An 11434-nucleotide genomic window follows, 5' to 3' on the forward strand; every position below is an offset into this window, starting at 1 on the left:
AAAAAAAAAAAAAAAAAAAAAAGTTATACGGGTTAACTGTCACAGTAGTCCTACAACATAGTTATTATGCTGTTCAATACAGAAATTACTAGCCACATACTGCTACTGGGTACTTGAAATGTGGCTAATACCAAGATGTGCTGTAAGTATAAGATGCACACCAAATTTCCAAGATTTATACCAAAAAAAAAAAGCAATGTATCTCATTAATTTCGTTGATTATATGTTGAAATAATAACATTTTGGATATACTAGGTCAAATAAAAATATTGTTCAAACCAATTTTAACTGTTTCTTTTCACTTTTTAAAAAAGTATATATGGAAAAATTCAAATGATATACGGCTTAAATTTATGGCTTACATTATATTAGACAGTAATACTCTAAATCAAATAACAAATTGTATAAAATACATGAGACAGAAAAATGTTGAAAACCATCACCATCTCCACGGTATGAGGACGTTTGGAAGTCAAAAGATTCAGTTTCTTTATACATACACACACACAAATACACACGCACATTTTTTTTGTTTCATTTTGTTTTGTTTTGTTTTTTCTTTTTCACACTTTTTTTTAATGCAGGAAAATAAGAAAGTGAGATAGAGGTGAAATGTGTAGATTAAAGACTTAACAGACATACCAACTAATTAAAATATATGGGCCTTACATGAATCTCAAACAGTCAGTTTAAAAATAAATTATGACAATCACTGAGTAGGCAGGAAGGAATTAATGTTGTTGTTCTTACAGTGATAACAGTATTGTGGTTATGTTTAAAATTTTTACAAAATAGTTTATGTTTTTATTTTTATTCCTTTCTTTTCACAGGTGTTGAAGTTTCTATCTTTCAGAGCTATATACTGAAATGTCTAGAGATGAAATAATATGGAGAGGCCGAGTGTGGTGGCTCACACCCGTAATCCCAACACTTTGTGAAGCCAAGGTGTGTGGATAACCTGAGGTCAGGAGTTCGAGACAAGCCTGGCCAACATGATGAAACCTTATCTCTATTAAAAATACAAAATTAGCCAGGTGTGGTGGTGCATGCCTATAATCCCAACTACTTGGGAGGCTGAGGCAGGAGAATTGCTCGAACTCAAGAGGCAGAGATTACAGTGAGCCAAGACTGCACCACTGCACTCCAGCCTGGGCAAAAAAGAGCAACACTCCATCAAAAAGGGAAAGGGAACAGAGGAAGGCTGGAAGGAGAGGAAGGAAGGATATGGTGACATGTGTGTCAAAGTAATGTGGTGGGAGAAAATAATGTTGGGAGGCAACTATAAAGGGACACAGATCAAACAAGTCGACCATAGGATAACAATTTTGTAGTTCAGTAATAGGTAAATGGAGGTTCATTACACTGTTCTTTACACTGTCATAGAATCACAACTTTAGAGTCGGAAAGAATATTAGAAATCAGAACACGGTAAATGTAAGGGAAAGAAATGAAGATAAAGCCAGAAACACCTGGGTATGTGACCTAAACAAAACTCTCTGAGTTTCAGTTTCCTCATCTATAAAAATGAGGATAAGAAGGAATGAGATCACGTCCTTTGCCGGGACATGGATGGAGCTGGAAGCCATTATCCTCAGCAAACTAATGCAGGAACAGAAAACCAAACACTGGGTGTTCTCACTTACAGGTGGGAGGTGAACAATGAGAACACATGGACAAAGGGAGGGGAACACCACACACTGGCCTGTCAGGGGGCTGGGGGAGTGAGAGCATTAGGAAGAATAGCTAATGCAAGCTAGGCTTAATACTTAGGCGATCAGTTGACAGGTGCAGGAAACCACCATGGCACACGTTTACCTATGTAACAAACCTGCACATCTTGCACATGTACCTCGAAACTTACAATCAAATTAAATTAAATTAAACTTTTAAAAATGAGGACGGCACTTTGGGAGGCCGAGGCAGGCGGATCACCTGAGATCGGAAGTTTGAGACCAGCCTGACGAACATGGAGAAACCGCATCTCTACTAAAAATACAAAATCAGCCATACATGGTGGTACATGCCTGTAATCCCAGCTAATCAGGAGGCTGAGGCAGGAGAATCACCTGCACGTAGGAGGTAGAGGCTGCAGTGAGCCGAGATTGTGCCACTGCACTCCAGCCTGGGCAACAAGAGCAAAACCCTGTCTCAAAAAAAAAAAGAGGATAAAACACTTACCTTATATGAAGCGGTTAAGCATTAAATCGAATAACACTTATTAAACATATATTTGCTAAAAGTAAACTCTTTTCACCCTTTCCTAAAGTACTAAACAAACAAGAGCTCAACTGGCCCAATCTCCTCATTCAAAAAGTGAGAAAACTAGCAAAACTTCTCACAAGTCTACATGCAGTTAGCACCTCTTTCCAAATATCATCCCTTCATGCCCACATAATACATTAACAAATGACTCTGTATACCTCCACTGTTTAAATAGAGACTTATTTTAGGATGCGCAGAATTTTACTAAGTTCTCACCAGCCAGTGTTAGTTACTGCTACTGGTTATTTGGTGATCTGTCATTAGAGATCCAAGTAGACACCCTTCTTCTGAAAGACGTATAGTAAGTATGAACTCTGTCTTTAACAACTATTTGCCATTAAAACTAGGTCTGGCTGGGCACGGTGGCTCACATCTATAATCCCAGCACTTTGGGAGGCCGAGGTGGGTGGATCACTTGAAGTCAGGAGTTTGAGACCAGTCTGGCCAACATGGGAAAACACCCTCTCTACTAAAAATACAAAAATTAGCCAGGCGTGGTGGCGACCACCTGTAGTCCAATCTACTCAGAAAGCTGAGGCAGGACAATCATGTGAACCAGGGAATCGGAGGTTGCAGTGAGCTGAGATCATGACACTGTACTCCAGCCTGGGCAACAGAGCAAGACTACCTCAAAAAAAAAAAAAAGAGAAATAAAATAAAATCTTTGGAAATAATATTGTATTTAGGTTGAAAACAACTTAACTGAGTAAACACTGCCACATTTCAGTGATTATTGTAGGGTGTCAAATTATGAATACTCTCTTTTGTCATCTCGATATGTTCAAATTTTTTCTATAATAACCAAGTATTTTTATAATTTAAAAAAGCTTTGTATAAATATAGAATACAGGACTTTGTTCTATAAGACAGAAATAATAATGCATACTAAATTATTTTTTAGTTATTGACATAATTTCATTAAATAAAAATTGCTGTGTGAGAAATATTAATAGATCACAATCATTTACCAATCAATAGTAACTATTTTTAATAAAAGTATATTTTTTTCTTTGAGACAGGGTCTTGCTGTGTCACCTGGACTGCAGTGCACTGGCACAATTACAACTCACTAACAGCCTCGACCTCCCAGGCTCAAGCAATCCTCCTACATCAGCCTCCTAAGTAAGTGGGGACTGCAGGTGTGCACCACCACATCTGGCTAATTACTTTTTGTAGAGACAAGGTTTCATGATGTTGCCCAAGCTGGTCTCAAAATCCTGGCTCAAGTGATCCACCTAACTCAGCCTCCAAAAGTGTGGGACTACAGGCATGAGCCACCATGCCGAGACTAATAAAAGTATCATTTCTGGCTGGGCACTGTTGCTCACGCCTATAATCCCAGCAGTTTGGGAGGCCGAGGCAGGTGGATCACGAGGTCAGGAGTTTGAGACAAGCCTGGCCAACATGGTGAAACCCTGTTAGCCAGGCGTAGTGATGTATATCTGCAGTCCCAGCTACTCAGGAGGCTAAGGCAGGAGAATCATTTGAGCCTGGGAGGCAGAGGTTGCAGTGAGCCGAGATGACACCACTGCACTCCAGCCTGGGTGACAGAGCGAGACTACATCTCAAAAAAAAAAAAAAAAAAAAAATTATAATTTCTTAATAAAACTTAATAGATTTTTGAAAATGGGTGTTTGTGTTTAGTGGGAGGATTTTTAGTGGGAGGTTTTTTCCCACTAAACACAAACATCCTTTTTTAAGAAATTGTTTATGCAGAGTACAAAAAGTAGTTATCATGAAATTATTATGACTTCTATCTTCAAATATTATATTGTAGAGTCATCTGAGGCCTCGGAAGAATGAGAGACTGACCAGGATACTTAGACAATATGAATCAAAACTCACACTGAGTAAGCATATTTCTGGAGAAAAAAATGAAATAGAAGTAAAAATTCACAATGACCAACCAAGAGTCAAGAATTCTACCTGTGTGTCTCAATCTGTGGTTCAAGAGCCAAACAGAATAGAATCAGCTGCTGTGCTTAATAAAAATTAAGATCTGGCTGGGCGCTGTGGCTTACCCCTGTAATCCCAGCTCTTAGAGAGGCAGAGCCGGGAGAACAGCTTGAGCCCAGGAGTTCAAGACCTGCCTGGGCAATATAGCGAGACCCCGTTCTCTAACTAACTAAATAAATAAATAAATAAATATAAATAAATAAAAATTAAGACCCTCCAAAGGCTGACCCAGAAAGACTGAAGCAGAATTTCTGGGAGCATTCTCAAACCAATGAACATCTGTCTGAGCCAGTTTCCTCATCTATAAAAAAAAGGAATGATGAAAATCTTTTGCAGGGGAAATATGGGAATAGGATGCATCTGCAGATCTGAGCTCCTTCTGGCTTCAAGTAACACCAAGGGGCCCAAAGATGTCTACACCCAACTGGGGCCAACTGCAAACACTTCCACCATGGAATGGTAGAACTATGCTCAGGAGCTCTCATGCTGATATTCTGATCCAGAATTCCCTAAATCCTGCACTATCTGCCACTACTAATAGTAAGAGCAGATTTCCAGTACTGTGGAGGCCTTGTGGTGGCAAACTCCCCAGTTAATTAATGGGCAGCCTCTGTTCTGTTAGTGACCAAACTGCAATGACAAGTCCCCCAAGAACTGTCAGATTAATTACAAAGGAGGACGCCTTTTCTTTCAATTGTTTCCCTGATAACAAAACTACTCTTCACCCCATATCCTTGCATTCCAATCTCCATGCTTGCCCAAAAATTCCTAACATATAAACTAAGTGTTCTGTTTGTTTCACAATTCAATGTCTATTTGTTTTTGTTTTCATTCAAATGTCTTTGTCAATGTTGTCCATCACAGAATTTTAGATAGTAAATATGTTCTCTAAAGAGGACATTTCCATTCCATTTTTAACTCTTTCTTCTCATAAACTAGAAAATACTTTAAAAGTCCTGATTCAGTTTACAGCATATTTATAATAAAATTGTTAATTTTAAAGTAAAAGTTTAAAAAATGGTTGATAAACTACTAAGAAGTTTAAAATACCAAACAAGTTGGTAAGTAGACTACTGTACATGCATAATACATATTATTTTTTGTTGTTGTTGTTTTGTTTTGTTTTGAGACGGAGTTTCGCTCTTGTTACCCAGGCTGGAGTGCAATGGCGCGATCTCGGCTCACCGCAACCTCCGCCTCCCGGGTTCAGGCAATTCTCCTGCCCCAGTCTCCTGAGTCGCTGGGATTACAGGCACGCGCCACCATGCCCAGCTAATTTTTTGTATTTTTAGTAGAGACGGGGTTTCACCATGTTGACCAGGATGGTCTCGATCTCTTGACCTCGTGATCCACCCGCCTCGGCCTCCCACAGTGCTGGGATTACAGGCTTGAGCCACCGCGCCCGGCCATAATACATATTATTAATACTAACAATGTGATTTTAGATAAATGATATGGACAAACCAATTTTTCCAATAATGTCTATTTCATGTACAGAAAAATCTAGTCGCTACAACCAGCTGGCCATTTGATAAATAAGATTATATTAAATACACAGGAAACTTTCTGGCAGGATTCCTAATCACCAATATTTCAGTATTTCCCATGTTAGATTTACTGTTAAGTGAATTAAGCAGGCTACAAAGCCATAACATATAAATAATAATTTATATATATATATACACATATATACCCATGTGTGTTTACATATATACACATGTGTGTATACACATACACATATGTGAATGTATACACACATATATACACATACATATACATGTATACATATACATATGGGTATATATGTGTGCATATATACACACATCTATATATTAATCTCATTTTTATACACAGAAAAAAGTTTTAAAAAGATTGTATCAGGATAACAAGTGACTTATTTAAGCTTTATATTTATCTATACTTTCTAAATCTTTTCTGGGTAGGTGGGTGCGTGTGTGTGTGTGTGTGCGTGTGTGTGCGCGCGTGCTTTTAAGACAGGCTCCCTCTCTCTGTTGCCCAGGCTAGAATGCAATGGCACAATCATAGCTCACTATAACCTCGAACTCCTAGAAACAAGCAACCCTCCCACCTCAGCCTCCCAAGTACCTGGGACTACATGCATGCAACACTGCACCTGACTTTTTTTTTATTTTTTATTTTTTGTAGAGTAAGGGTCTTGCTATATTGCCTAGGCTGGTCTCAAAACTCCTGGCCTCAAGCAACCCTCCTGCCTTGACCCCCCAAAATGCTGGGATTATAGGCATCAGCCACTATGCCTGGCCCCTGTATTTTCTAAATTTTCTATAACATATCTGGAATTACTTTTGTAATAGAAATAACGCAAGGTCACTTTTCTCTCTCTTTTTTTTTTTTTTTTTTGGGGGGGGGTGGTCAGGGGACTTATAGGGATCACATGCCTGTAATCCCAGCTACTCGGGAAGCTGAGACAGGAGAATTGCCTGAACCTGAAACAGGGAGGTTACAGTGAGCTGAGATCACATCACTGCACTCCAGCCTGGGCAACAGAGAAAGAATCCATCTCAAAAAAACAAGGATATTTCATGTAATTGCCTACAAATTAGACCAAAATGTTTAACTCTCTCCAAAAGCCATCTTAAAATTTTGCTGTTGCTACATTTTCAGATGTTTTAATTTACTCGTTGATGCATTCATATGGATCTCTTACCATTTGCAGGACATGTTCTCTGTTAAATTATAAAGACTGTAGACACTTCTTTCTCAGGCATAAACCTAACAGGCACAGTCACCCAGAAAAAAATGTAAATATAAACCTTTTTTTTCCTTTGATACAGAGTCTCACTCTGTTGCCCAAGCTGTTATATAGTAATGCAATCATATCTCACTGCAGTCTCGACATCCTGGGCTCAAGTGATCCTCCCAACTCAGCCTCCCAACTAGCTAGGACTACCGGCTTGCATCATCATGCCCAGATAATTTGTTTTTAATTTTCTGTATCCTAGGCTGGCCTTGTACTCCTGGCCTCAAGAGATCCTCCAACTGTGGCCTCCCAAAGTGCTGGGATAATAGCTATAAACCTCCATGCCCAGTCTAAACATTTTTTATTATTTTTTTTAGAGACAGGGTCTTGCTATGTTGCCCAGGCTGAACTAGAACTCCTACGCTCAAACAAATCTTCCACCTCAGCCTCGCAAGTAGCTGAAACTACAGGCAAAAAAACCTAATTTAAAGAAATACAACTACAACTAACACCAAGCAAGTGGACGATTCCATAATATAAATTATATCAAGTGTCCTATACCACAAGATTCAGAAAGGTCCAGACTAGGAACAGACTACACAAAATTATATGTGAAATACCTTTTTTTGATAATAATCTTTCTCTCAAATGTTTCTATAACTGACATAGCAGAACGATGGTCTGGGGGTCTGATGAATCTTTCTCTGAATTGATATACAGAGAATCCAGTACAAAGCAACTTTTAGATGTTGTATTTCTGATTTGTTTTCAATTCCCCCACCTTCTGAAGCAAGTGAAACAAAGCTGACTGTGTCAAAAACATACCAAATTGGCCAGGCGCGGTGGCTCAAGCCTGTAATCCCAGCACTTTGGGAGGCCGAGGTGGGTGGATCACGAAGTCAAGAGATCGAGACCATACTGGTCAACATGGTGAAACCCCATCTCTACTAAAAATACAAAAAATCAGCTGGGCATGGTGGCACATACCTGTCATCCCAGCTACTCAGGAGGCTGAGGCAGGAGAATTGCCTGAACCCAGGAGGCGGAGGTTGCGGTGAGCCGAGATCGCGCCATTGCACTCCAGCCTGGGTAACAAGAGCGAAACTCCGTCCCAAAAAAAAAAAAAGAAATGTATTTTCCCAAACGACATCTAATAATTTACTTCTATTATTGGCAAACTTTACACATTAGGTATGTTTCAGTTTTTTTCATAAGGCAATAATTTGCCTATGGAATCACATTTTTCCAGATCTTAGCATTATATGAAATGCTTATCTATTCCACACACACACACACACACACACACACACAGATCTTGAAGTATTTCACACTGCTATAAAGATACCACTCAAGACTGGGTAATTTTTTTTTTTTTTTNAAAAAAAAAAAAAAAAAACATACCAAATCAAGAAATAACCTAACAACAACAAAAAAATTAAAAGCTCTATTTAAAAGCCAATTTAATAATTACCTTACAGAAAAAGATAAGAGTGCAGTGGCTCTTATCTTATCTGTGGGCCCAGTGCAGTGGCTCACCCCTGTAATCCTAGCACTTTGGGAGGCCGAGGTGGGTGGATTACTTGAGGTCAGGAGCTCTAGACCAGCCTGGCCAACATGGCAAAACCCCATCTCTACTAAAAATACAAAAAATTAGAAGGCGTGGTGATAGGTGGCTGTAATCTCAGCACTTTGGGAGGCAGAGGCAGGTGGATCACCTGAGGTCAGGATGTCAAGACCAGCCTGACCAATATGGCAAAACCCCATTTCTACTAAAAATACCAAAATTAACCAGGTGTAGCAGCATGCGCCTGTAGCCCCACGTACTCAGAAGGCTGAGACAGGAGAATTGCTTGAACCTGGAAGATGGAAATTACAGTGAGCCGAGATCCTGCTACTACACTCCAGCCTGGGCAACACAGTAAGACTCCATCTCAAAAAAAAAAAAGAAAGAAAGAAAGTTAAGACAACCTACAGAATGGGAGGAAATACTTGCAAATCACGTATCTGATAAGGGATTAATGCCCAGAATATATACAGAACTCTTACAACTCAACAACAAAAAAGACAACCAAATTTTAAAATGGGCATAGGACTTAAGTAGACATTTCTCCTAGGAAGAAATAAATGACCAATAAGCACATGAAAAGATGACCATCCTCTTTGGCAATCATGGAAATGCAAATCAAACCACAATGAGATACCACTTCATACCTACTAGGATGGCTATTTTTTAAAAAGGGAAAATGGCAAGTGACAGCTAAGAGACAGACGAATCCTCGTATATTGCTGGTAGAACTATAAAATGGTGAAGTCAGTAGAAAACATTTGTCAGTTCCTAAAGAACTTGAACATAGAATTGCCACTGACCCAGCGATTCCACTCTTAGGTATATACCTAAAAGAATCAAAAACAGGCCAGGCACAGTGGTTCACACCTGTAACCCCAGCACTTTGGGAGGCCGAGGCAGGAGGATCACAAGGTCAGGAGTTCATGACCAGTCTGACCATCATGATGAAACGCTGTCTCTACTAAAAATACAAAAATTAGCAGGGTGTGGTGGTGAGCACCTGTAATCCCAGCTACTCGGGAGGCTCAGGCAGAAAAATTGCCTGGACTCAGGAGGCAGGGGGTTGCAGTAAGCCAAGATCACACCACTGCTTTCCAGCCTGGGTAACAGGAAGACTCCATTTCAAAAATACAAAACAAAAAAAAAGAATTAAAAACAGGTATTCAAACACAGATACTTGTACACAAATACTGATGGCAGCACTATTCACAAAAGCCAAAAGGTGGGACAGCCTCTATGGACAATCCATAGAGACAGAAAGCAGAACTGTGGTTTATGGGGGATAAGAGAAGGGAAAGGAGAGTGACTGCTCTCCTAGGGGTTTCCTTTTGGAATTAGAAAAATGTTTTGAAACCTGATAACAGGTGGTAGTTGCGCAACACTGTGAATGTGTTAAATGCCACTGAAATACACACTCTGTAATTGCTAATTTGTATTATATGAATTTCACCTCATAAAGCCAACAAAGAAAAAAGACAATTTAGATAAATCTTTAGTTTGCAGGGGTTCATAAGTATGATAAAAATTAAAAATTAGTTGAAGCAGAGACTGGTAATTGATTGTCGCTCACTCGCTCCCTCCCTCTAATCTTTTCTACCAGTTTAATATCATGGACATTCACAAACATGCTAACTTCCTCTGTAATACAAAAAGAGGGGCACTTCTTTATTCACCATGTTTTTGCCTGATAATTAACAAAGTTAGATTAATGTATGACATCATTTGCAATTAATCATTTAAATATGCAACACTTAATGCCAATTACTATAATATAATGGTGGGAAAATCATACTTCCAGTTTTATATTCGAAATATACTAATTTAAGGTACTTATCCCTAACAAGATGATTTATGTAATGAATATTTAAAGTGTTACATACTTTTCTAATGACTCAAATTTGCTTCTAAGTAAAAATTAAAACATTTGTATATGCATACAGTTTGTTTTGTTGTGGCTTCAACACCACCAGAAATCTAGCATCTCAAACCATAAAACACCAATAAACTTATGAAACACCTAGGAACAGAGTATGCCTTTTATATTTTTTTGATAAAGTCTCACTCTGTCACCCAAGCTGGAGTGCAGTGGCTTGATCTTGAACCTGGGAGGCACAGATTGCAGTGAGTTGAGATCGCCCCACTGCACTCCAGCCTGGGCGACAAGCGCAAAACTCCATCTCAAAAAATAATAACGTTTATTCCTATTTAGTCTGCAAAAGAAAGGTAAAACTAATGTAAAATAATTATTTTTAAAGAGATACACATGCACACCAGGTTGGTAAGTAGAATGATACCTAAATTCTTCTGGGACAAACAAAGCTCCTTTTAGACAAAACTAGAGTTTGAAGAAATTTCTCCTCTCCAGATCTATGTGACAGCCAGAGCAGTCAGCAGGCAACATATAAAAACATTTTGGGACTTTTGGAGACCAGTTACATAAAAGCCCACACTTCTCTTGAACCCACCCTATCTCCTACACACATGGACGGTGCCACCCAGATCTCAAGAGTACAGCACTTAGCTTCCACATCCATTAGTATGTATCTAGAAAAAGACAGTAGTGTCCTAGTTTCATTTCTTCCTAAGAAGCAGAATACTTTAACGATGAGCTAAGAAAGGAGTTTAAACTCTGATGCATTTAAAGTGGCAAAAATGAAAAATGCCAAAAATGATGTCAAAATAAGCATTAGTGCTCAGTAACAAGTCACATTCCTAAAAATTACTAAAAAATACATACACATATTAAAAATATAGAGATAATAAAAAAAGAATAGCCCACAATGTCCAGAGTTGGACTGTACATACAAACCACTTTCTCTTTAAGTGGCCCATAAATTGTAAATATGAAATTTTAGTTTCAACTAGGTTTTTAATATAGCAAATTTCTTTCTTCTTTTCTTTTTTTTTTTTCTTTTTTTGAGACAGTCTCA

The 11434-nt window shown here is 38.7% G+C and overlaps 1 protein-coding gene across 5 annotated transcripts in view; it reads right to left on the bottom strand.

Annotated features, from left to right (window-relative positions):
- MEMO1 (mediator of cell motility 1) overlaps positions 1 to 11434 on the bottom strand; it is a 136842-nt gene that overhangs the window by 98381 nt on the left and 27027 nt on the right. The window lies entirely within an intron of this gene.

The sequence above is a fragment of the Cebus imitator genome, unplaced genomic scaffold (genome assembly GCF_001604975.1).
Source record: "Cebus imitator isolate Cc_AM_T3 unplaced genomic scaffold, Cebus_imitator-1.0 Scaffold88, whole genome shotgun sequence".
NCBI classification, from domain to species: domain Eukaryota; kingdom Metazoa; phylum Chordata; class Mammalia; order Primates; family Cebidae; genus Cebus; species Cebus imitator.